This window comes from Gymnogyps californianus, chromosome 6 (assembly GCF_018139145.2).
Source record: "Gymnogyps californianus isolate 813 chromosome 6, ASM1813914v2, whole genome shotgun sequence".
NCBI classification, from domain to species: Eukaryota; Metazoa; Chordata; class Aves; order Accipitriformes; family Cathartidae; genus Gymnogyps; species Gymnogyps californianus.
The window spans coordinates 11,857,144-11,882,376 of record NC_059476.1 but is presented as its reverse complement, the minus strand read 5'-3'; the positions used below and the strand labels follow the sequence as shown (position 1 = coordinate 11,882,376).

General features: G+C 44.1%; 1 protein-coding gene and 1 long non-coding RNA gene across 2 annotated transcripts in view; both read left to right on the top strand.

Annotated features, from left to right (window-relative positions):
* The first annotated feature begins 4,129 nt into the window (after positions 1 to 4,129).
* LOC127017736 (uncharacterized) lies at positions 4,130 to 6,233 on the top strand. The gene is made up of 3 exons (XR_007766638.1): positions 4,130 to 4,316; positions 5,731 to 5,903; positions 5,987 to 6,233. It is a non-coding gene; the product is annotated as an uncharacterized LOC127017736 (long non-coding RNA).
* Positions 6,234 to 13,419: 7,186 nt separating this feature from the next.
* SHOC2 (SHOC2 leucine rich repeat scaffold protein) overlaps positions 13,420 to 25,233 on the top strand; it is a 65,656-nt gene continuing 53,842 nt past the window's right edge. Inside the window, exon 1 of the mRNA XM_050898987.1 lies at positions 13,420 to 13,597. The gene's annotated coding sequence lies outside the window, so the exon portion shown is untranslated. The remainder of the gene's footprint in view (positions 13,598 to 25,233) is intronic.

The window sequence follows — 25,233 nt, the reverse complement described above, 5'->3', positions numbered from 1 at the left end:
CGTGGTCCTTTGCGTGGCGCGGAGCACGCCGGGAACTGTAGTTGCTGTGTCCGGGCAGCCCCACGGCTGCGCCCCGGGCGGGGCGGGAGCGGCTCCGCCGGGGCTGCCCCGGCAGCGGGGCCGGGCTGCCGGCTCCCCGCCAGCCGCCGCGGGGACGGGCGGGGCAGCGTCCCGCGTGGGCAGCAGGATGCGGAGCCCGGCTGCCCCGGGGCCGGGGGCTCGGTGGGGCGACCGCGGCCTGGCTCGCTCCGGTGGGAGCGCGCAGAGCCGAGCCAGACCGGGCCCCGGCCCCCGCGGCTCCTCCCAGCCTCCCGCCGTGCCGGGGCTCTTCGGTGGGGCGGCGCCGTTAAACCTGCGCGGGCCTGTCCGGCCCCGCGGCGTGCCGCTGCCCGCCCTCCCGCGCTGGCGGCCGGGGCTCTCCGCGCCTCCCCGCCCCGCCGGGCCTGCGCGCCTCCTGGCCGCGAAACTCGGGCTTTGGGGCTTTTCTTTGTTTATTTTTTGTTTTTTTTTAAATACCCCCCCCAGCAGACACCATCCAACAGACGGGCTTGGCCAGGGCGTACGCGTTCCGGTTTTCATTTTCAGGCAGCGCCTCGGGATTCGCGATGTGAATCATGCTACTGTTTATAATGTAAACAGCAGTAAAAGCCGGTGTCTTTCTAAACGCTGAAGGCTTAAATGTCGCCAAACCTGATCAGCCGGTGCACCTGAGATCCCATCCGCCCCCCCCCCCCAACAGGTTCGCGTTTTGGAGGAGCGTTTGCCCCTCCGAGCAGCATCCCTCAGAAATCCCCCGCTGCGAAGCCGAGATGTGACCCGGGGTCGGTGGAGGAGGATTCACCTGACTGTCCCTGTGTCTGTGCGATGCCCCAGCACTGCCCCAATTCCGGGATGTGTTGTAATTTTAGATTTTGCTAATGAGCTTGCCTGTGTGCCCTGCGCACGTTGTCTGCCTTGGCCTTTGCTTGCGGATTGACAGGTAAGGCTCGTAATCCTGCTAACCTAGCCTCAGCAGGCGGTGACAATTCGTTTACTTGTTCTGAGATTGAGAGCTTGCTTCTTACTACCACACAGGGACTGGCCGTGGCTGAATAAAATGAGGGAGAAAATGTTTTCTGCTAATCATTCTTCATTCTGCCTTGATGCAGCTGGCTGCGTGCTTCCCCCTGCTAGCTCAGGCACCACGCTGTGGACCTGTCAGCTATGGGATCCAAGGCTTAGGTTTTCTGGGAGACCTGTCATAAAACTTCTAAATTCCAGTAAGCGGCACCTCTCTGATAGTTATTTAAAGCCTCTGTCTGCATTGTTCCAGAACTATTTCCTTTTTCCTCTAAGGCAACCTAGAGTAGGAAACCGGCGGTCCCTCAGGTAGCCCGCTTCCACCTCACTTGAAGTCTCGCCTGCTTGTTGGGTTGGAGGCCAGCAGAGAACCTGCAGAGGGTGAGAGCGGGTCTCCTGCTTCCTGCCTTTTGTGGAGTCGGCCAAAGACAACACTTCTGGTTTGTGATTCGCATATTCCACCTTCAGGTCAGAAGATTGGCATTGATGAGGCTGTAAAATGGACGTGCTTGCTTGGGACAGCCTTCTCTACCCTTTGAAGTGCACAGAAGCGTTCCCACTGATTTCAGTGGGAAAAGCTCTTTTGTCTGGTGTGCTAGTCCGTGTGCCAATTACTGTTTCCTACTGATTGGAAGGGAAAGGACTAGGGACTGATTTATGAAGAGTGGGCGTCTTTTGTAGACCAGGACATTTCAAACAGTACGTGCAATTTGCAGATCAGTAATTTGGTGATTGTTTGTTTGTTGTTTTTTTAAAAACTGATCCAGCATCTTAGCTACGGCTAAAAATGAACATAAAAGACAGCTTTCAGTTATGACTGAAAATCTTGCACTGTGAAACCAGCAGTTATTCCTGTGGTAACGAATATGGCCTGCAGAGCAACAGAAGATGAACTGAAAGCAAGACATTGAAATCAAATTGCAGGCTAGGTTTTTTGACAGTGTCCTTCACAGTGCCGATGACCACCTGGAGTCCAGCATTATGTGAGGACTGGCATTTATAGCAACCAGAGCCCATCTCAGTCATGTAGGGAATCACTTCCCAAGCACAGTTTTCCTGCCAACAGGGTTTGTTTGCTTGGTGATAAGAAACAATGGTCAACTCAGTTTGTTACTTGAGCATTTTAGTGACTGAGAAGTGGAATCTGGCATCGTGTGCTAAATCCATTTTCTTAGCTAGTCAAATGCCAACTTGGCAGCCTGTCTAGAAAGCTGATAGCACTGGGACAGGCGTGATTGTGGAGATTGTTTTTGACAGTCTCTATTAAGTCTGCTTTTAAGACACCTCTTTCTGTTGGGAGAAAACATAGTTACCACCTTCAGGACTGGAAGGACTGGATGAGAGAGAGGAGAGAGGCATGGGCATTGTCTGCAGCTTAATATCGTACTTTTCAAAGTGCCTTAAAAACAGGAATGGGTTTAGCTTTGAGTAAGGCTGGTATTTATTCACTAGAGCGGTGTTAGCCATAGTTGAAAGGAGGGAAATACGTGGCAGAGAGGACCTAATTCCCCTTGTTTTGTTGGAAGAGGAACAACAAGAGAAGACGTGACTTTTCCAATTACAGATGAGGAACCCGATCTTTTCTTCTGCTCAAGAAAGCGTAGTTATACCCCGTTTTTTGCCATTTTCTGCCTCTGGGGTCGACGTGCTCGAACATAGACTCATTGCTCTCACGGGCATTTCCAGTTGCCAGAAATAGCTAGAAAGCTGAAATACTTTGCCAAAACCCTTCAATCTGGGAAAAGCACCATGCACTTGCAGTGGGACTGTGCTGAGTCAGAGCATTGTCTTGGTGCCACCCCATGTGGCTGGAGAAGTCAGAAGAAGACCGTCCTTGCACACAGCATAATGATGGCCAGGTCTCAAGTTGTGTCCCCATGGCATGCAGCTTCCTAAAGTCCTGAGACTTGACCTTTGGGTAAAACCCAGTGTTATTTGACAAAGTGTGAGAGTGGTATCCACAGAGAGGACAACGTGCTCTAGGTTGCATATCCTTATTTTACTGATGTCCCAAACAAGTTATTCTTGTACACTGCAGAAAGCCTCACAACCACAAAACCAGCAATAATTTTATAAATGATAAGCTTGTTTTCCTCCTCCTCTTCCCAGATACTCCGAGTGCAGCAGACAGTAGGGATGTGCATTGCTGGAATCCAGAGAGTTTTGTAATGTGGCAGCCGCTCGCTGAAAGCCCTGCAGATACAAAACAACACTTATTTTAAGTCTTGAGAAACATCTCCTACTAAGCAGAAGAAAAAAGCATTTAGGTGAAGCAATGTTGCCGGTCCTATTTGTTTATGAGGCTTGTTTTTTGTCTTTATACATTTTAAATGCTTTTTATTTTCATTCTGCTTTTTGAGCCTTTCAAGTTCATGTTTTCCATTTTTTCCATATGACAAGAAAGTCGGGAATCAAGTCCTTACTTTAAAAACAAAAATCTGGTTCAGAGTCCTGTATAATCGTGTAGCTCCAGACATGGGGTGTTTAAAAATAAAGCCACTTTCATGAGAATTACCCATCTTGAAGGTGATTTTCTGTTCTGTTTTGCTGACAGTTTAAGAAGCTGTTAACAACACCTGATCTGTGTTTGCTTTCCAGGCAGATGTCTCTCTCTTTTCTTCTTCTTTTCTAAAAATCTAGAGCTTGTTTCACCTCTATATGTGCTGACGAGGTCAGAAATGTAGCGTACCAGCATGACTGTGACGTGTGTTGAATAATGCATACCAATGCTTTCAGAAATACATGTGCAGATTTCATGCAATTGTCCCCTTAAGCTGCTGAGTGGTACCATGGGATACAGAGCCCATCTTCTTCAGAGACAGGAGGAGGAGGAAGGTGGTTCGGGTTTACTGGGTGGGGTAAGGTGGGGAACAGAAAGCCTCGTGTGACTCCCTGAGGGAATCACAAATGCCTTCAGAGCCTGAAGCTTGGTAGCTTTATGTTTAACCCAGTCCTTGTTTTTGGAAGGGAGTTGACAGATGAATGATTTCTTTTAGTTGAGCTTTCTGAATGTACTTATTTTAAACCTGTCATTGTTTGATGCAGTGGTATCCTCAAGCTGTACGCACAAGGCAAGAAGGAGACGTCCTTATTCAGTGTGAAGATTTGTCTTTCACTGCTACATACGTAGAAGTGCCTGGAAATGTATTATCCAAGGGACAGAAAAACAGCTATTTGATGGGCTGCTCTTCCTGCTCTCTCTCTAGCGGTAACGTCCAGTAAATGCAGAGACCTGACTGCCTGTCTTATTGCTACGTGTAAGTCCCATTCTGGGCTCCCAAGCCAGATGCTCTAAACTGGCATTTCTAGGAGGTTACTGCTCTACTTGTGTGGTTTGAATCACTTAAGTCTTTGGCCTTGTGCCTTAAAGTGCCAGCAGAGGCATGCTGTAATTGCCCGTAAATGCACCGTCTGTCATATTATTGTTTAATTATTCCAGCTTCTCACCGCCACGCACTGCTCAGTGTCTCTCTTGCTATCTTTATTTAATTGAGTGGAAAAAATCTGAGACTTGTGCTTCATTTACGTCACTTTGTATTTACTCAGCATCGCTGGATCCTACTATGAAGTCCCAGCTTTTGTATGCAGAAGTCAGTCTTCTATATAGAAAAAATAATGTCAATATCTAAAGCATATGTTAGAAGGAGAATCAATATTTTGACACATGGTAACGTCAGACCATAAATCTCTTAACACAGTCAAATGATTGTATTATTGTCCCTTGAAACACCGCTCCTCCCCCTGAGAAACAAGAGGGGGAAAGAAAACTCTTGAATAACCAAGCCCTTGTCCTCACAATGCAGGACTGTTCTTAGCCCGTCGCTCTGTGTCGCTTCTTTCTTTTCTGTCTACTAACTCTCTCTTTTCTTGTGTGTCAAACGCCTGCCTCTTCAAGACCCGTCTTTCCCTAGCCCATCCCTGTTCATCTGTTTCAGAGTATTACCGGGATGCCAGCTCTTTCCTGAGATCAGCTTGTGATGACCAGTTCTACTGCCTACTTGTTACTGTTTCAAACATCTCTACGCTTCCTCCCAGCCTTGCAACAACCCCTTATTAATGTGTGTTGAAAAAATCATCTTTCAGAGCTCTCTCCAACGCTCTCCTTGTCCGTATGGCCTATAAAAAAACTTGGCAGCACGCTGACTGCTTTTCTTTCCTCATGCTCCCTGCGTCTGTGACAAATGCGTGTCATTTTTCTGGTCTTACATTTAGCTTTCAGTCTCTGAATCAGAACACTCTTTTTGTACAGCACCCCGCACGCAAGATCAAGGCTCCGGTGCACTACCACAATAATAATAAATATTAGGGTCGCTCGCACTGACTCTGCTCTAGCTTTCATGGCTCTGGGCAGAAGGAGTTTCATGATGTCCTTTTGGAAGACCATTCTGCACCTGAATGATCTAGTTTTCAGTGTTTTTTTCAGAAATCCTCGACTGAAATTTTCCTTTACAGGTGTACTCCCTATAACACTTGGCTCCCTGACTGAGCCAGCATCATTGTTGGTGTTGTTCTTTTCGCTTCCCATGACTGAACTGTAAGATTATTCATTTCATACTATTTTCTGATTTGTTTTATTTTTCATCCATCTCTTTCCTGCAGGAAAGAGCAATTTATATAATGATTTCACTGTGGAATTGACTTCAGGCTTTACTGCTATTTGTCACCATTCAGGAAATTCATCCCTGGCTCCAGAAGAACACTCAATCCCTGCTGACAGTCTGGAAGAGGGAGAGAAAATAGATAGCAGAGCTGCAGCTATTAAGACCAACAGGCAAATATTTTATTCCAACTCAATTTTCCCGTCCCGAATTACTTTTAAAGAATTTTTTTCTCTTTGTGACAAGGTGAGTGAGGGTTGCTTGTTTGTTTGTTTGTTTTCCTGGGGACTCTCCTATTCAGCTGATGTTCGTCTTCTTCCACATTTCAGACAGCGGAGCTTGCAGCAGTGACAAGATGTAATCCCGAGTAGAACTGCTTCTGCCTGTGGCCTTGGTTAACCTGCTGGCAATGATACTTGCCTGGGCATGGGGCAGCTGGCTTTTTTACACAGCTCAGCATGGATGTGCTGCCACTCCCAGTCACTTTTAGGACACAGTTGAGTTGTTTATAGTAATCTTAAAAAAACTTGTAATAAAATTGTTCTGCCTTCCTGGGGCCGCCACTCCCAGAGACCTTTCCCCTTTCTTGGCTGCTGCAGGAGCCTCCTTCCTTTGGCTTCACACCTTTATCAGCTAAAAATTATAACAGTACAGAACTGGTTGTCTTCAGGCTCTCTCTTTGAAGGACAGGCTACACTGCTACCCTGTTGTGGCTGTTGAGGACTGGAAGATCAGAGAGGACAATGGGGAAGTGCAAGCCTGCTCCCTCTTTTATGCGGAACGGAGGCAAGATATGCCCTTGTATGAAGTTCAGCAGAGAAAAACTTGGGCTACACTCGCATTCCTACTCACCGTGCCATACCAGTCAGCGGAGTACTAATCTTCACAGACCTTTGAAGGCATGAAATGACATGCAGTGTAAATGAAATCTAAGCCACACCATAACAGATTATTGGTGCCAGCCAGTTTTAGAAGGCTGACATGAGAGCCAAATGAAACAGGTACAATGGTAGGAGATGTCTTGTACCACCTGCAGGCATGCAGATCTACAGTGCTCACGCAGCATCGGAGTCCAACAGCAATGTGCAGCATGTAGAAAGCTGGTGAACCCACGGCCATTTAGGCTTGAATGCACTTTCCTGGGGAGGAAGTGGCTTTCCCCTTGGAAAGCTCAACTCCCCAGGGTCTGCATGAGGTCAATGGAAAAAGTGATTTCTTCAGAATATGATTCAGAGTGCCTAAGCACAGGCTTATCTTATTGACTACAGAGGAAGCTTAACCTCTGTAGATTTAAACTAGCTTTTGTGAATACCCATCCCCTCTCTTGCCCCTTAGTTGTGGGAGTTACGCTAATCCTGGACATGGTTAGTCCTTGGTAGGCACACTGCTTACTGAAATTCAGGTGCTGCAGATCCAAGCTAAGAGAAGCTTGTCCACCAGAGCACAGAATGTCCTGTTGGATCCTGCTTTGTCCTTTCGAGTTACCTTGGGATGTCAGAAATGGATTTGCAAGTACCAGAAGAATGAAATGAAGTCAAGAAAGGTTGGTTTCTTTAGGGATGGCCTGACTGGAGCTGGAATAATCAGCATCTGTTTCAGTTTAACTGAGTTTTTCATTCCAGCCTTTCTCCCCTTTCAAAGTACAGACAACTGAAGCCTTTAATTTGCCCTGTCTTTCACTGCAGAGAAAAGTAGGAGTTTCTAACAGCTGATACTATCCTGTGTAGAATATCTACGCTTAAAAAAATACAGTTTATTGTCTGTTGTGAATGAAAAAGCTCTTGCTTGTTTCTGTTGTTTGTGGTGTTGACTTTGAAAGATAAATTGTTTGAACTGGTTGACTCTCCGTTTGTATAACTGAAGATTAGCTTGCTTGATAGCCTGCTGGATTTGCAGTTTTCCCTTGCACTAAATAAACTGAAGAACTGCTGGCCCTGGGACAGTTAGGACACGGTGCATACTTGAAGAAGTTTGTGTGCATACAAGTAAATAAGAGAAAATAATTTTATGCATGGCATTCTGGATGTGCTGTTTCAGCATTGATATGTCCTGTCTTTCCACCTGGAAGAGCTCTTGTAAGACCTAGGAAGTCTGTTTAAAAAATTGCTAACAGCCTGACAGACATAGATAGGTGGATAATGAGTTGAAAGTTGAAGCTGGCAGGACCAGAATTGATTTTTACACGACAGTTTTACAACCATAAATCATGCTACTTGGTTCTGAGAACATAGGTACCTTAATCAAACTCTGTCTGCTTTGTAGAACCAACGGGAGGAAAAAGCAAAAATAATTTCTTGTCACTTAAGTAAGCAGACCTGACGCCGAACACATAAAAGGAACAGACAGTAAAAATAGCAACATCTTACTGTAGTGTAGTCCTTCAACAGAGAACCACATTTTGAGGTTCCCCTTCTTTGCATCCTTCTTTGTATTGCAACAGCATCTCGCACCAAGCAGAAGCTTTCGCTCTGGTGGGGCAGTCTCTGTTTTCAATGTGACGGATCTTGTTGGCAGCCACTCCGCTGGAGTATTAGCTTCTAGACATTGACAAGGGCTCCGAGGGTCTATGTGCATCCTCTAGGTACAGTTTCTGTGCCTAGCACCCTTCCTCTCTCCCCTCTAGCTCCTGAGTTGTGCCAACTATTCCAGCCTTCCCAGTTTTTGTATACTCATAATAAAAGCAATGGAGCCAAGGTGACATTCAAGGGGAAGACAGAAAAGCAATGACAAAGGCATACACTATTTTTGTGATCAGTATGATGCTCACAAAATGAAATGGGCTTTGCCATGCCATCAGCCTTCAAGGCATGCTTCTCTCCCCCAGAACAACTAAACCCGTTGCAACCCTTGGCTAAAAGACTGAAGCCAAACTTCTGGTAAACCGATGACTCGAGAAGGGAAAGGAATAGGATAGGGCAGGAAGGTCTGGGTAGATTGAGGTGTAGATGGGAGAAAGGTAAAACCTAGGACTGGGAATTTGGAGGTTTGAGACGTGACAGAGGGAGACAAGAGATTCACAAAGAAAGTGAAACTGGGAATTAGAGGAGTTTTATGCTGAGACTGGCTGGCAAGGAACTGGCAGCAGGGGAGGGACAGAAGACACAGCAGAATTCAGTTTGCCAGTACAAGGAGACAAGAAGGAAGAGACAGGAAAGTCAGAGGGATAGGCAGTGAGATGAAGAACCAGACAAGAGACTGAACTAGGAGCTGGTGTGGGGAACCAAAGTTGGAGGCCCTGTTGGAGGTTAAGAAAGGAGAGACAGCCTGGAGAAGGAACAGGTGATCGAAGTCTGAAAGTGGAGGTCAGGCACAGGCAGAGGGGAAGGGAATGGAGTACCAGGGGAGAGCTGCAGGAGGCAGCCCCACACAGGGCAGAGCAGAGGAGTACGTGGGTGGCAAGGGGCTGGGACATCCTGGCTTCCAGAGCTGGAAGTAGAACAGAGCTTCCCCGAGGCTGGCCTTCATGTTGGCTCAGCCAGCAAAGAATTTGCCTCTTGTGCTGTCTGCCCCAGCCCGCAGTACAGAAACGACTAGAACTGAGTGTCCTTGGATGAGGCGGCAGCAGCTGCCTGCCTGGGAGAGGAGAGCGTGCTTTTTTGTAGTTAGATGACAAAAATTTTGCAGTTGGGAGGAGGTAGTGAAAAGGCCACATGACCAAGAGAGAAAGGGTCAATTCATTAGTCTGGCAGCCACTAAATTAAGAAAAGGCAAGTGGGCCTATTATATCAGAGGTATCTGAATTCAGTCAAAGATGATTCTGAAATTGCTAGATTGATCTTGTGGTCAGCTTAAGCAAGCTTAACTAATTAATTGCTTTATTTTAGTTCATTGTGTAAGAGCTAGCTGCTAATAAATCACACTGCTTTGTAGAAACATGCTTGAAACAACTGTGTAAATACTAAATAGCCTTGGGAATGGTCTTATGAATCCACTGAATAATCCAAATTCCAACACTCATCCCCCTCTGCTGCTGGTCTAGATGGAGGATAACAGTCCGCTGTTGCTATCTGTTTCTCTTTGAGTACAAGGGGCAGAGGTCTGTGTTGGACATACGAAGGTACCTGCATGGCTGATGACCCATGGAGGTGGTGTGATGCTGCATGATCCTGCACCGACAGTTGTCCTTCCCAGGAACACAGGAAATGCTACAGGTGTTAAAGGAACATTATGCACGTTGCAAAGCCAAGCGTTTAAAAGTTAGGCAATGTCCAAATGAAATTGCCAGTGAAACCTTCATTCAGAACCTGTACGCGTGTAGGTTATGAAATGCTCATTAATTATATTTCCCCTCCTGTTCGTTTCAGTGTGAATGGCAGTAATTCAAGATCCTTGCACAGTTCTGTGGGTTTTCTGGGGCAATGGAGACTGAGGAACCTCTGACTTACTGTCTGTGGATCTATCTTAAGGAGAGGCACTCAGTCGCAGTAGCACAAGGTTCAAAATATGGGCGTCTCAGCGTAGTCTCCTGATCCTGAGAGACCCTTAACTAATACTTCTAACAATTGTGACTCTTACACTCACCTTCTACACTGGGCCAGGTCTGTGTTGATGAAGATTTGGGGACAAACAGTGCTGATGGAGGCTGGGAGTAGGTTGGAGCCTGAGCTCTCCAGCATCCAGTAGGAGGGTATAAAATTAACTATTCCATTTGCGCAGATTAAAAACAAATCTTGCGTGTATGAATTCTGCCTTTGCAAAAATGTCTGTTAGTTCTGATTGCTGGCACAAGTATTACTGTAGTATCAGTCTAATCTCATAAGACATATTTAAGGAATTGCAGCAGAAGGGTAGAGTTATCAGTGTAAATTTCTTGGCTGATTCCTTGTCTAGTGACAATTGTCCTGCTCTGCTTTATATCAGCTTTTCAGTTTTATGTTTTGTCATGAAAAGAGCAAACCAGGTTTTTTGAGTATGAAGTAACATTTTTTAGATTTCAAATCATATTTTTGAACACGAAGCAAGTAGAAACAGAAGTAAAGTCTCTAACAGAACCAGAGTACACGTAGCATGTATCCTTTGTACATTCTTCTTCGATGCTAAAGCAACTGGGCAGTGGCACTTTGCATACAAAGAGCCTGAGAAATGCAAAGGTACAGTACACAGTCAGCAAAACATTCAGATCCTCCCTCTGTGTGGTGAATACATGCTATGGTCTTTAATACAGAAGATGTAGTTATATGTAGACATCTGTGTGCGTTCAAATAAACTACACAAGAAAAAATTCTTTCAGACTCCAAGCTTTTCAGGGCAAAGCATGTATTTCCATGTCTTGTAGGGATCAGTGCACTGTCCACACTGAATGTTTTACTGAGTAATAACAACAAATAAACGCCCAGTCATTGTAAGAAATACTGTCACTAGGACATTACACCTGCTTTCTGCCCTGTGACCCATTATGCCAAAAAGCCAATTCTGCTTTTAATGCTGTCCAGCATTTATTAGTAAAAAAGCGTGTAACCACATTGAACTGTCCGGTTTGCCAAAGAATCACACAAAGGAAACTGGCAGAACCCAGAAAATCCAATGTGAATAGCCTCTTTTCACTGAAACTAGACTCGATGGTTGCCAAAAGTTGTAAAAAACTGATGGAAATAGAAGATACTTAGATCTGACTACCTGATGTAGGAAACGGCTCCCAAATTTACTCATGGTTTTGATTCTGCTGAGGTGGCTGCCGTTCGTTTCGAATGTGAGCCAGTGGGACCAATCCAGACCAGCAAGTACTGAGATCAGTTAGTAGACTCCCACTAGACTGAATGTGGTTTAGAAATTAGAAAGTTGAGCTACTACTGCAGTGCAGAATCCATCTAGGCTTGAAAGGGGAACTGACTGCAACCGCCTGAGAATTTAGCATTAAAAAGCTAAACCTTTCTCAGCAGAATACCGAAAGATCTGTTATAACAAGTCGTGACAGAACTTGCTTTTAAATCCCATCCGAAATCAAATGACGGCTGATCGCAGATGCTCTGTCACACTTGAGTGTATTTGTCTACGCGGAGGTATGGTTGCCACCTTCTGAAGGGCTACCGCCATTTCTTGCAGCTGCCACGTATTCCTTGCAAGGGCAGCTTGGTTGCGCTTAGCTTGTGACATCTCCTACAGAAAGAATAGTCAGCACATTGGTGCGAGGTTATAGTAGGTGGGGATGGTCCCGATTTTGTAGAAAAAGGAAACATGGGAATGTCGCGGTCCCCTGGTCCATCTCTTTTGTAATGTCTCAGTAGCTAAAGGTGACCTGCAGCAAGAGCGGGTAGCTGTGCCATGCACGTACAGTGCTGAGAAGAGCTATTTCATACGAACTCACTGTATTAGAATTTCTGATCCTGGGGGGCAAACTCTCCAGTTAAACAGTTGGACTGGCGGGAAAATAGTTCCTGTTTCTTGTAATACTTTAATGAGCTGCAGGCAGTAACCGACGGAGCTATGGGCTGTCCTCCTCACTCGGGGAAATCTTGACAGAAGTTTCTCCCCGGTGTCGCAGCGGTGACACGACGGAAGGTTGCACCGGGATGTCCGGCCCCGGGGGCTCCGGTGTGAGGCACCGCAGGGCTGGTTACCTGTTCAGGCTGCCCGACAGCCGCAGCGGTGGGCGCTGACGGGCGGCTGCGGGGCGGCGGGGCGGCCCGAGCCGCGGCCAGGCCCCGCGGGGCTTACGGGACCCCGAGACAAGCGGCAGAGACAGCGGGGAGCCCTGCCTGAGCGCGCCTTGCTACCGTTCCCCCCCCGGGAGGCCGGTGCACACTCCGGGAGGCTGGCGCACGCCCCGGGAGACCGGCACACGCCCCGGGAGGCCGGCGTGCAGCCCGCACAGCCGGTGCAGAGCCCGTACAGCCCCCCGCTCCCCGCCCCGCCGCCTCGCCGTCGCCAGGGGCAACCGGGCCACTTCCGCCCGCCGCCAAGATGGCGGCGGCGCCGTAACCTGGAAGCGGTCGGTCGCCCCGCGCCTCGGCGGGCCCGCCCCCGTGGTGCCGCGGGAGGTCTGTGGGCGGGGAGTCCCGTGACGGCTCGGTGCGCAGAGACGGTGGCCGGCAGGGGCGAGTGGGGAGGAGGGGGGGGCCGAGCGCGCCTCGGGAGGATGGCGGAGCCGCACGGTACGGGGCGGCCGGGCTCGGGGCCGCGGCGGGGCTCGCCGCCGCCGGGGGCGTCGGGGCGCGCTGAGACGGCGGCTGACAGCGGGCGGGGTGGGCCTGGCGGCGGCCGGGGCGGCGGCGGCGGCGGCGGCGGGGGAGGCGGGAGGCCGCGGGCACAAAGGCGGGGAGGGCCTGGGCGGCAGGTAGCCGCGCGGGGGGCGCGCCCCGTGCCGCCCCAGCGCGGGGGGTCGGCGGCGGGAGGCGGCGGGGCAGCCCGCCAGCCCGCCCGGGCTCCGCGCACCGGCACCCGGCGAGTGTGAGAGTGTGTGTGTGTGCGTGCGTGCGTGCCCCGGCGGGGTGCAGCCCCGCCCGGCAGCCGCGGGGCCCGGGGCAGGTGGGGCGGGCCGGGGGCCGCCCGCTGCGTGCGGCGGGGCGGGGGCGGCCGATCGCCCCGCTGGGCTCGGCGGCAGGGCTGCCCCGCTCCTCCGTGCTGCCGGGCGATGGCATCGACCAGCCACCGCCACAACAACAACAACAAAAAAAAAAAAAAAAAAAAAAAAAAAGAAAGGAGGAAGCTCCGTTTCACAGCCTCACCTCTCCTCCTCCCCTCCAGCTCCCGGTAGCGAGAGCTGGCAAAGAGAAATTTAAGAGACTTCGCGTGTGTGTGGTGGCACTGACGCTCAGGGTAATGATTACCGGCGTTCAGGGTAATGATTACATCTGCTCCTGTGTGTGAGTGCTGTCCCCCACCCTCTCGTATAGGCGTGAGGCTCTTTTCCTGTTTCACCCGATGTATTTATTGTGGCAGTTCTGATGGAGCCGGAGAGGCAGAATCTCCTTTCAAAAGTCGTCGCCTTCCTGCCTAGCCAGGTGATTTTCCCGATATTTAAAACGGAGAGGTGTTGCAGAGAAAGTGGCGTGACAGCTTCCCGCCTGTATTTGTGGCTGTGGAAGGTGTTTTCACCGAGTTGTACGTATCTTTCTCTAGGAAATGGTTAAAAAGCTGTAGTAATCTTAGGTAAGGTGAACGGCCATGTGTGTTGACTAAAATTGCGACTGGGCGTGAGCTATACAGAAATTCAGCAGAACTGAAGTTTGGTGAAACTGTGTTGCTGCTTGACTTTACCGGCTTATTTAGGAGCAGGTATGGACACGGAATAAAAAGTCACAGCGTGTGAGAAAACAATTACAAAGTACTGAAATAGTACTAGTAATTTTTAACTCACGTATTTGAGAAGGGACTATGGAAGCGTATGTTGTATTCAGTTCTGCACATGTGCAGACACTTTCGAGGCAGAATATTCATGATCGAGGAGTTGTAATTGTGCGTATTGTCATTGCTGCAGGACTTGGTTGGGATTTTTTTCGACTATCAAAATAGAGATTAAGATGGTTTTAGTAATTGCCTTCAGCGTCTTCATTTTCTACTGTTTCTTGTTTGCATGTTTGACTTTCTACTTACTGTTTCTTTTTACCTTCTAAACTGTTGTTGTTTTTTTTTTTTAATCACTAGTCATTATTGGATGCTTCTATTTATAAAATCAAGGGCTTAAAGTAGGTGGTGGTCAAATTAAGTCACACTTATTTACAGCCATACTTCAGACATATGTTGTATGGTGATCTTGATGTAATCCTAGCCTGGTTTTGGGGAAGATTTACTGTATCATATGAATTTGTTATTACACTGTTGTGCATACATTTTAATTTTAGTAACACCCTTATCCTCTTAATTCCTGTTGAATGATTTGGGTTTGACTGTTTTGGTTTTCTATGTAATTATTCTTTGCTCTGGATGAGTAAAGTGGGAGATTATTTTACTAATTTGAAGCTGGATTCCTTTTAATTTAGGCTAATGTTTGTCAGCCATCAGGATTTCTGTACGTGTGGCAAGGCAAAACATGTACATCAGGCAAAACTAATTTTGTATGTAATCTTGTAATACAGAAAGATGATTCCAGACAAAGCTCTCCTTGTGTCCACAGCCTTCCTTTGAGGAATACCGAGGAATCCTCAAAGAGGATGTTGTCTTCTGCCACATCCCGATATTCTGCTCTTTCTAGAAATGTTAAACAATCCCTAGGATTTTTCTGAGGGGTGATGGCAAGGGTAGGGTCGATAAACAGTGCTGACTGTGAATAGCTGCTGTTCCTGGTCTAGTTTTTCCTTTCCAGCGTGACATATCTGTAAGGCAGGAGGTGCTGGGAGGGGTGTTCCTTTGTTATGTTGACACTTAAATCGCACTGACGGGTGTATTCTCCTCCAGGAATTTTGTGTGATTGAAGGGATTCCTTCAGACGACAAGTATTTTCTCCAGCTGTATTCCTGCACTCTTAGCCTATGTACAGAAATTAATTGCTCGGAAGATCACTGTGCGTGTGCCTTTTAGGAAACCTTTGGATTGATTGTTACTTGGCTGTGGCTTTCTAGAAAAGAATGTTTCTGCTGAAGCGGGGTGTGTGTGGCGGTCCTGGCTTGTCACCGCGCGAGCCGGCTGCTGCCGACCTGTATACAGCTCCCATGAAATAGGTGGATGTATGTGCTTGTGTGTGTGTGTGGTGCTCATGCATGTTAATTGAATTAAGGCTGTAAAAGTATCTTCTGTTTGTTATGAATGAGAAGGATCACATTTTGTGATCCCCTCTTGGCAAGGCTGAGGAAGCCCTGCAAATAACCGAGCTCTCTTTCGGGAAGGTTTAATATGATGATAAGGAAATAAAACTGCGTTAAGAGATCTCAGATGTTCCAAAATACTATCGTGGAGAATTTGGGTGGGTGCTAAAAAGGAGCCGTTTCTCTCTAGCAGCAGGTTTTCCTTCGTGTCTGAAGAGAGATGAAAACTTGTGTGCGTGGAGGGAGGGGAAGGCAGCGCTCGCCCCTTCCCCTCGCCCGCCGCAGCCCCTGGGGTGGCTCACCCGCGATGCCCACCTAGCCCCTGCCCTCCTTAGCGGGTGGGTTTCGGGTGGCTCTGTGCCCTGCCTGGGTGCAGGGTAGCTCCCGGCCCGCAGCCGGTAACGTGTACCCACGTCCAGCCCGCCGTGCCCTCTCGCTCAGCTTGGCTAGCGGCATTTCCCACCCAAAATGCTTCAAGGCTCGTTGGTTTTTATTTTATTTTTTTGTGTGGCAGCTTTGTGGACGCTCTTTTAATTGAAGTGAGGCTTGCTTTCCTCTCGGTCGTTGTAATACCTTGTATTTATTTTTACTGCATGCGACTGCATCTCAGAGCAGATATTTCTGTCTCTCTCTTTCTGGTGGGTTTATGTGTGTGAGAGGGCTGGGGAGGACACAGTAGTGAAGATTAAACAGCCAGTTGTAACTAAATTGTACAGATAAAAAGAAGCCTTGTTTACATTAAAATTGTACCAGCTGACATAGTCTGGTCTGTTTGATACAGTAGTCTTGCGATGTTACAAAATGTACCAGGATAAAATGTAACAGGTTGTATAATAAGCAGGTAATGTTTGCAGTATTAGCCATTGACCTTAATTTGCTTGTTTTTTGCTGCATTGCTTGGGCTTGACTGTGTTGTGAAATACACATAACGTACTATTAAATCTGGGCATTCTCCGACACCAAATTTGGTTCAATAAAGGCATTTTCAGTATAGCAAAACAATGGTCTCTGGATAAAAAGGGAATTTTAATTACTAAGAATTTTTCCATCATTAACCTCTAGGTAATGGATATATTTTGTACAGAAATTATGCAGTGTTTATAATTTCTTTTAAAAAAGTAATTTTGTATCACGTAATTAATTTTAGACTGTTTTAAGATCATTGCAGTTTGAGAAGTCCTTTATCTGTATTGCTCTACAAGAGAAATACATGAGAGTGCAGAGCCTATCATATAATTGTAGACATGCTGATTAGCGTGAGCATATGTTAAGAGGCTGTGAATTGGTGTAGATAAATACTAGGATGCATGGTCAAAGAACTTCTTAAAACAATCTGGCATGCCTGTGTACTTGGTTCTTTTAGTGTTGTTTTACCGTTAAGGTGTACATGTAAAAAAAAAAATTGGAAAGACTTGAACGTATTTGTTTGCTTGGTTTCTCTACAAAAGCGTAGTCTGTATTTTCAAGAGTGGATGTACATTAGATCCTAACTTGCACGCCTGCCTCCCTTTTTGTTACAAACAGTGCTGGAGAGTATTTTTTGCCACAGGAAAGTGTGTAGCTGGCTTTTTATTTATTATTTTTTAGCATAGTTGGAAGTTTGCTACTTGTCTGTTAGTGGTGGTGGGGTTTTGCAGAGAGGAGCAGCCCTGGGGAGGCGAGCTGTGCTCCAGCCCAGTTGTTCATCTTGAGAAACATACGACTGGTGCTCGCAGTAAATTGGTTGTAGCTTGCTCTTACCTTTGCCATGCTAATCTTCTACGACCTTTTGTGTCTTAAAATGCTTCATATTCTACGTATGAGCAAGATGTATGGAGTGATCCAGCAAACAGTATTTCCATGGAGCCCTGTTGATCCCATAGATATTGTATCCGGTTCAGTGGACCTGCCTACCCTGTGGTTGGAGGCTTTTTGTTATGCATGCATCCTAATTGTTCTTTCTGTTGGCATTGTACATAGACTGAAGGGGCTGTGCACCAATGCAAATAGCCTTTCTAATACCTTATGCATTTGCATTATAATGGCTGCATAAATATTGCAGCACATGTCAGTTGACTCTCTCACTGCTTTGACTGCTGGGCTTTAAAATAGGTTCTTTCTGTAGCACAGATCTTGTTCGTGGTTGGTATTGCTTTGGAGAGGGGTTCTGAAGCGCATCTTTATTAAATAGTGAAGCCTGTTTGCGATGAGGTGCAATTTTAACTTACCCATGTTCTAGTCTCCCACTCCTTTCAGCCCACAGGTTGATACAGGCACTTAGAGGAAAAAAAAATTAAAGCTTGAGCAGTTTTTCTCCAACTATTTCTAAACTCACTATATTTGGGGTTGCAAAACATGTTTGCTTGAGACTTGATTTTGCATTTATTTCCAGAAATCCTATAGATGTCTGTAGGAATATTTTAGGCATAAGGAATGCGAAATATTGTGCCACCATTGTTTTGGTGCTGAAACATTCGGTGACTTATGACTAACTTTACCAGAAGCACGCTGAATTTCCTTTGAAAGTGTCGATACAGTGATGTGACTGAAAGCAGACACTCTTCTTGGGAACTGGTGGCAGATTGCCATCACCTATCTGTCAAAAGTTTACTTTACGAAGTTGTTAAACAGAACACCAATTAGTATCACTTACTTGACTCTTAGTGATTAGTAGATGCATAGAGACTTTTTAAACTCATCATAGAATGCCATCTTTTAAAGATTTGAATTAATTTCTTGTAGCTACAGCCTTGTAATTAATGTATTGTGTCAAGTTTTGGGAAGGGTAATATATTAAACTATTATTTATATTTTTTGGCTAATCAGTTGTAATCCTAGGGTTCACTCTGTCTTACACAGTTTAGTTTGTGAAAACTGCAGCAGGAAAGGTATGTTTATATCAAATATTCTTTTTTTTTTTTTAATATATCTGATGTTAGTAGCTTGTCAGTCTTTCACTTGTTTGCACATATTAAAGCGGTAGTAGTTGTTCAGGTTAAGGATATAATGAATGACCCTGTTGTTGGAACTAAAGTTACGAAAACAGTTTTCTGAAACAGTAAGTGATAGTATTGCAAGAAACCATAAATTTACTTAGGACTTCTGTATGATGATTGATGATTCACTTATATATGAAGTATTCTGCATAGTGCTACAAATAACATATGTATTACTATAATACAGTATTTTTAACACTTATCCTGTCAAAAACTTGTGTTTTGTCTATGGGAAGTTTGGAATAAGTGATGGGCATGAAAATACAAGGTTAAATAATGTTAAGTGAAAGAATAAAAATAATCTTGAAACCCTGACACCTGAGAACCTTAAGCTGTAGTATGTTTATATTTCACGTCTACTTGGATTTTAATTATCCATTAGATATTACAGATAATGTTGGTTTAGTACCTCAAAGAATATGGCAAAACCACTTTAGGATTTGCTATTGTATGTAGATCTATGTTTTCGGTGTTTCCATCCTAATAGGAATTAGTATTAAATCAGAAGTTGAAGAGGTGTTTCATGACAGTTTGAATCGTCAGAACGATCCTTCGGTCTGGCATGTTGCGTTGACCGGGAAGAAAAATAAACATATTTATTACTTTTATGAAGAAATACCTGACTGGCAGCCAAAAAGACCAGGGCCCGATATTTATTTGTAGCCGAGGTGCAGCAATGATTGTAGGGAGTCAGACTTCTCTCTTTTCCTTTTCCTTTCTCTCGCCTGTGTCCCAGTCATCTGAATCTTGGCAAATAGCGGATTTTGTTCTCTCTTCAGTATGAGGCTTCTCTCCTGTGACTGGCAGTAGTGGTGGTAACCTGTATAATTGTAGCATGTGAACTGGCCAGTCTTCTATACAATAAGATTTCTCACTTGTATTTTTTTTGATGCTGAAAATTAGGTTATAATCTGTTTTGTAATACACAGCATTAATCGTGTTTATTGATAATTGTCCTGGGAGGAAACACTCATGTTCTGTCAAAATACTTAAAGCAAAAAAATACTCTTTTTTCTGTTTTAACTGTTGCATAGATTTTTTTTTTTTTTTAAACAAAAGAAAGCAATTGAGTATGTCACTGTAACTTAAAGCTTGTATAGCACGGCAGTGAAGGTCCTAGTAAATTTGTAGATAATTGGCTAAAGCTATACATACAGTGCAAGTGCAGGTGCTGAGTAAAGTGCTTTGTGCCGTGGAAGGGTTCAAGTTCTTAGCTTCAGTCTTATTTTTCCTTCGTGTTATACCTAATCCAGCAAAATACTAAAGTTTATTCCATCCTCATTAAAAAAAAAAAAAAAAAAATCCTATAATTTCTCTCACTTCCTCCCCCCCAACTCAACAAAACCCCCCAAATCAACCCTCAGCTGTCCAAGGCAAGGAAATAATTGAGTAATCCTTATTCTCTTCATTGGATGAACTGTTGTATTTCTGAAATTGTGATGGTAGAATTTTGTGCTCTTTTGTATTCCCCTTCCCCCTCCTCCTTGAGTCAGCCACTGCAGAAAAGCAGAACTGTGCGTTTCTCTTAGTTCTAAGGGATAACCGCGCAGAGAGGAGTCTTCTTCAGATTGCCGTAAATGCCAAGTCCTGTTTAGAAGCATTTAGTTACATGGAGTCACTATGTGTAGCACAGAGAAAATGACTTCACTAGCAAACTATATGGCTCCTGGAGGCATCAGGTGGCTTAATATGTAAACAAAAGTCCACAGCAGCCAAAAATAGATCTTTATAAAAAGAAATAGTGCAAAAAAGTGACCTCCTAAACAAGGAAGTGAAGGGCTACCAGAGAATCTGTCTGTGTAGTCCTGCAAAATGCTGATCATAGTGGAATATGAAGGACTTATCATGAAAACCCATTTTGCTGTTGCTTCTGACATAGAGTACATGACTTTTTAACATGTTTCTTGTAGAGAAATGATTGTACAATCAAAGGGTTTAAAGCTAAGAAAAATCCTATAAAATATGCGTAACTTGGAGTGATTTGCACAATTTTCTTATTGAAGGGATGGATGGGTTAAACGAAGCCTCAGTTCATGTGTTCTTGTTAACGTACTAAGTCTGTGACAATTAATTTTCTAACAGATTTTAAAATGTAATGGCTATTGTACAGTACTTGCAAAACCTAAAATATTTCTTATTAAAGAGAATTTTATAATACTGGCAGTTACATGAGCTATATTGAATTTAAGATTCTAGGTTATTTCTTTTCATGAAAAGGGAAATTTATGTTAGTAAATAACATGAATTAAGGTACCTGGGAACTTGTCTTTGTGCAGCAAATTTTGTTCTGGTAAGTCCCTCTAACTCTTTCGAACTCTTGGACAGTGTGCAGATGACGGCAGATTTCAGGTTATCATATTTGTTTTTCATGGTGGGCTACATATTTGCTTTTTGGAATATTCAAACAATTGTTTGGCAGCTTTCTTGATAGCATATTGTGTGTGGCAGGCCTAGTTAGGAAGGAAACAAAAGTTTAAATATTATAGCCATGAGTTGTAATTCACATAATAAATACAACAGCCTGGATTTTTTTTTTTTCCATGACTTCATCCATAAGTTTATTTTCTGTGTTTTAGGTCATCATTAGGCATGTTTTTACAGTAGTAATTTCTCCTCTCTCTTCCCCATAAGAAGTCTTCAGATAAATGTTGGTAGTTATTTCTTGCATTTAAACTGTATGCTGTCTTGTCTTTTAAAACTGGCTCTTTGCAATCCAGCTCTTTTGAGAAGCCCTAAGTCATACCCAAACAGATATTGAGGTTTCAGTTACATGCTCTCACTGTAGTATCATGTTTTCTTCTTCTAAACTGAGATGCTGTTTATTGAACCAATTAGCTGTTGGGTGCAAGCCAGAACTTTCTCCTGAAATCAGAATTAATGAATAAACAAATTACACTGGAAGGATTCTATTCTCAACGGGCAGCGGCAGTTAACGTGTGACAAGGACGCGGTTCATATCCTGCAGCCTCGGTGCCCGTGTGTGTCTGTGTCTATACTCGGTCCTGCTGAAATCAGTGGGGTAAACCTTTGAGTATGGATCACACGTTCACATCATATATTTGATGGTATGTCTGTATTGGAATGTTTTTTGAAACCATTCCAGCTCTTCTGTAGCCAGCAGATGGGATGCATACGCCTTCATTAACAAGCAGTTAACTCCGCTGGTACGACTGAATTTTCATCATGCTCCAGGTCTCTGACTTGGCTCTTTCTGCGTTCCAGCTCCCACTGTTTGTTCTGCTCTCTCTAAGAAGAAATCGGCACTAGCATTACATGCTCCTGCCCTCCTGTGGTAATGAAAACCTAAGCGTTTTTCTCAAAATCAGGTTGTGTAAAAATAAAAGAGAAAGAGAGGAGAATAAGGAACTAGTTTTTCTCTTCTGGAGCAGCTGCTCACATCTCCCAAGATGTACGTTTGCTTTTGGTGAAGTGTTCTGCTTCAAAAGCCCAGAGAAAATCACAGTCATTTCTAAACTTGCTGTTACAGTATCAAGAAGACCTTGTAGCCTTTTATAGCTTTGAATTAACCTTCTGGCCTTTTTACGTGATATGCACTATCTCTTTTGCATTAGAGTAGAGAAACTAAGGAACAGAAATTACAGGGAAGATTTTTAACAGCAGCAATCGCAATGGGATTGCTCTGCCTTCCCGGCTGTGAGCCGGTGGGAGCTGAAACCCAGTTCCAGCATGTGCCTTGGAGAGCCCGCCCGGCCGGGTGACCCACGCCAAGCTCACCACAAGTAAGGAGTGGAGGTGGATCCCAACCCCAAACTCCTCACTCCTTCCAGACAAGCGAAAGGCGGAGCAAGGCAAATGGGTGCGAAACCGTTACTGCCGTGAAATTTTTGTCGGTAACGAAAGCCATGGAGAGTAGCGTGTTAGATCTTTGAACATGTGGTATGATAACAAGTAGTCATGTTGCCTGAAAGGATCCTGAAGTGGTTGTAGTCTGTACGTGACCTCTCATTTCTTTAAGGATCCTCTGAATTAATAATACTAAAAGAAAGCTGCTCTCATCTTAGTTTCAAAGCTGATGGTGTATATAAACTATGGACATACAACTTCAGTCTCTTTAGGCAAATGTTTATGCGTTATTCTCAGCATCCAAAGTTTTGGAATGAGAAATCTGTGTTTGTCACAGCTTTCACTCCTGTGACTTCCAGTGTCTACTGAAACTGTTTTTTTCACTTCAACCTGCTTCGTGTTAGCAGGGAGACTTTCACAGTTTGCACACCATTGGTTCTGTGGGTCAGCTTGTTGGCTGTCTTTCAAAAATATTTAATATAAACTGATCAGTTGTATACCATGGCAATCTAAAAGTATGCTTTAGAGCTGCTTCTACTGATTTTTCCCATTCTTTTGTACTTTTACAATGTCATTTTGGGTCCCTCTTCATCTTTGAAGCCATTTAATTAACAGTGAAAATATATTACACTTAGTTCCAACAAAAAGAAATGCTCCAGAATAAGTTTCTGTAATCTTTGCTGTAAATTTCTTATTTTGTGACACAGAAACAAGTTAATGCAAGCCAAAAGGGCGTATAGAGCATGAAAGCTACTCATTGCTACTGCTTGTCTGTGTTCCGTTATGTCGGGGTAACGTGAGGTATACTGCCTCCATTCATCTTAACCAAGACTACGTGTGCATGCCCGAACTTTCTGCAAGTAACTGGTATGCTTTGACCATTGAGTTACTCTGTTTGCAAGTCTGTCTAGAGGTATAAAGTTCTCAAATAAAAGGAGGAGGAGAGAGCATGGAAGGCTTGTATGTGAGTGCTACTTTCAAAATGCTGCTGATTGTTATCTCATGCTTTTTCTGAATAGAAATCTAATAATGATTTGAACTTTTCGCATGCGCTTTTTCAATGATAAAGCAGTGACTTTTTTGTCATTTTTGGAGACGATGAGCAAAGGCTGATGAGCTACAGAGAGAGTTCTGCATGGGTTATGTGTGGCTGTAAAAGCTCATGGACTGAATTTCAAGTTGTCTGTTTAAGCGCAGAGTGTAAAATGATTGCTCAGACCCTTTTCTCCCTATCAAGAGTAAGTTTTCTTTCCTCTCTATGCAACTTTCTCAAGCAGTGGAGGGTGAGATGGGCAACAGCCTTGGATATCTGTTTTAGTTATGACTTTTATATAAATTCAGTGTTGTATAACCTGGTTTATGAACTAAATGAGAGATTAAGGAACTAGTTAACAAGTTTACATTTGTGGGGTTGTACTTTGATGGCTCTTCCATATGTACTGCAGGTGTGTGTATATATTCATCCAGTACAAACGCATGCTGCTTTTTAGTTACCAAATGTAAATGGGCAGAACTTCATTAATAGAATAGAATTAATGCTGGAAATGTTACTTTTCGCCCGGTTTTTGACCACTTTTCAGGTGGCTGCTCTAATATGAGGTTTACATTGATCCATTATAGAGATGATAATTCCAGAACCCCAACACTTAGGATTCATTTGGATTCTGATTTTCCTTGCTGCCAAAACTCTAATTACGAGCTAGCGAGCTCTCTAAGTTCTGTTGTCAGTCATATGGGGGGGACTGGTTGTATGGTCCTTTTTCTTCATCTAATGGGAGCATGGGCACTTTACATCTGAGAGTACTGTTTGGTTTTGATTATTATTAATATGTAGCTTTTAGCACTGCCTAGTGCTTGCAGCCTAATGTAAATAAAATATCCCAGTTTGAAAAGCAGTGACAGTGAAATGAGTTTTTCTGATGTGAAAACTTAAACACGTGATCACAGAGCAGACTAATTGGCCAGTGCAAGGAATTTGGTTCTTTTAAGTCAAGCTTTTCATTTGCCTGTAAGGTTCACTTTTCAGTATGAAGTGTTCTGATATGCTGACAACATTGTAATTGTACCATTATAAGTGAGCTATATATATAGGAAAAAAAAATAAGGGGGGGGATTACTTTGCACTGTTTGTGAAGTTCACCGAATTCACTTCTGGATCACTCCCAGCTTTATTTTGGTACTTCTGGTGGCATGTTGTGGTTCTTGAAGTAATGTAGCTTTGATGCAAGTCTTCTAATATCTGAAACAATATCTAGAAATAATAAATAACAAATTGAGAGCTCCTGGTGATAATATAGGTGAGGAAGAAATTTTACCTGAAACAGATGGTAGTTTTTTTTCAGCTCAATTTAGATTTGCTGTTTTATCTCTCTCTTTTTATTTATTTTAAATAAGACTTCAAGACTTAAGCGTGCTCATTGTAACAGTCTTGCTCTCTAGAAATACCTCATTTTTTTTTTTTTCCTGTGCTTAGGGAAATTATTTTATTTGGGCTTGATGTATCCCTTAAGCTAAGCAATATTCTGTTGATTCAGTGTTTGAAAAACTATTTAAAAGGAAAATCCAGGAGATGATGGGTTGATGTTGGGGTAGGGCTGTAGCTTCTACTTCTTGTTAAAGTGTTTGTATTAGTTCTCCTAAGAAGACATTTTAGTTGCTAGGTTCTTAATAGTTAAATTTCAGTGAAAGCACAGATTTTAATAGCTCAACAAAACTACTTAACCAACCATGATCCTATTTTCTTGCAGTAGTCTCAAACTTTAATGTTTTTCTTGAGATACCTATGGTGAACAGCTGGTCTTCCTACCATAGTTTCTTTAGTGGAAAGATTCAGGTGTCCTCTGTTGGCTTCATGCTTGCTTTTTGAGTGTAAGGACATGTGCAAGTCTTTGAATCTTCTTGTAAAAGATAAAAGCACTGTGTCGCTTAGCTGAAATAGTAAAATTTTACATTCTTGTTTTACTTTAGCACTACACTAAATAATGGTTTTGTTGAAAAATAATCTAATTTCACTGCTGATTGAGTTGCTGTTGTGTTTTGCCTTTTTTTTTTTTTTTTTTGAGTTGCTCCCTAGTTTTGTGCCTGTGTTTGGGAACTGTTTATTGGTATATGAATACA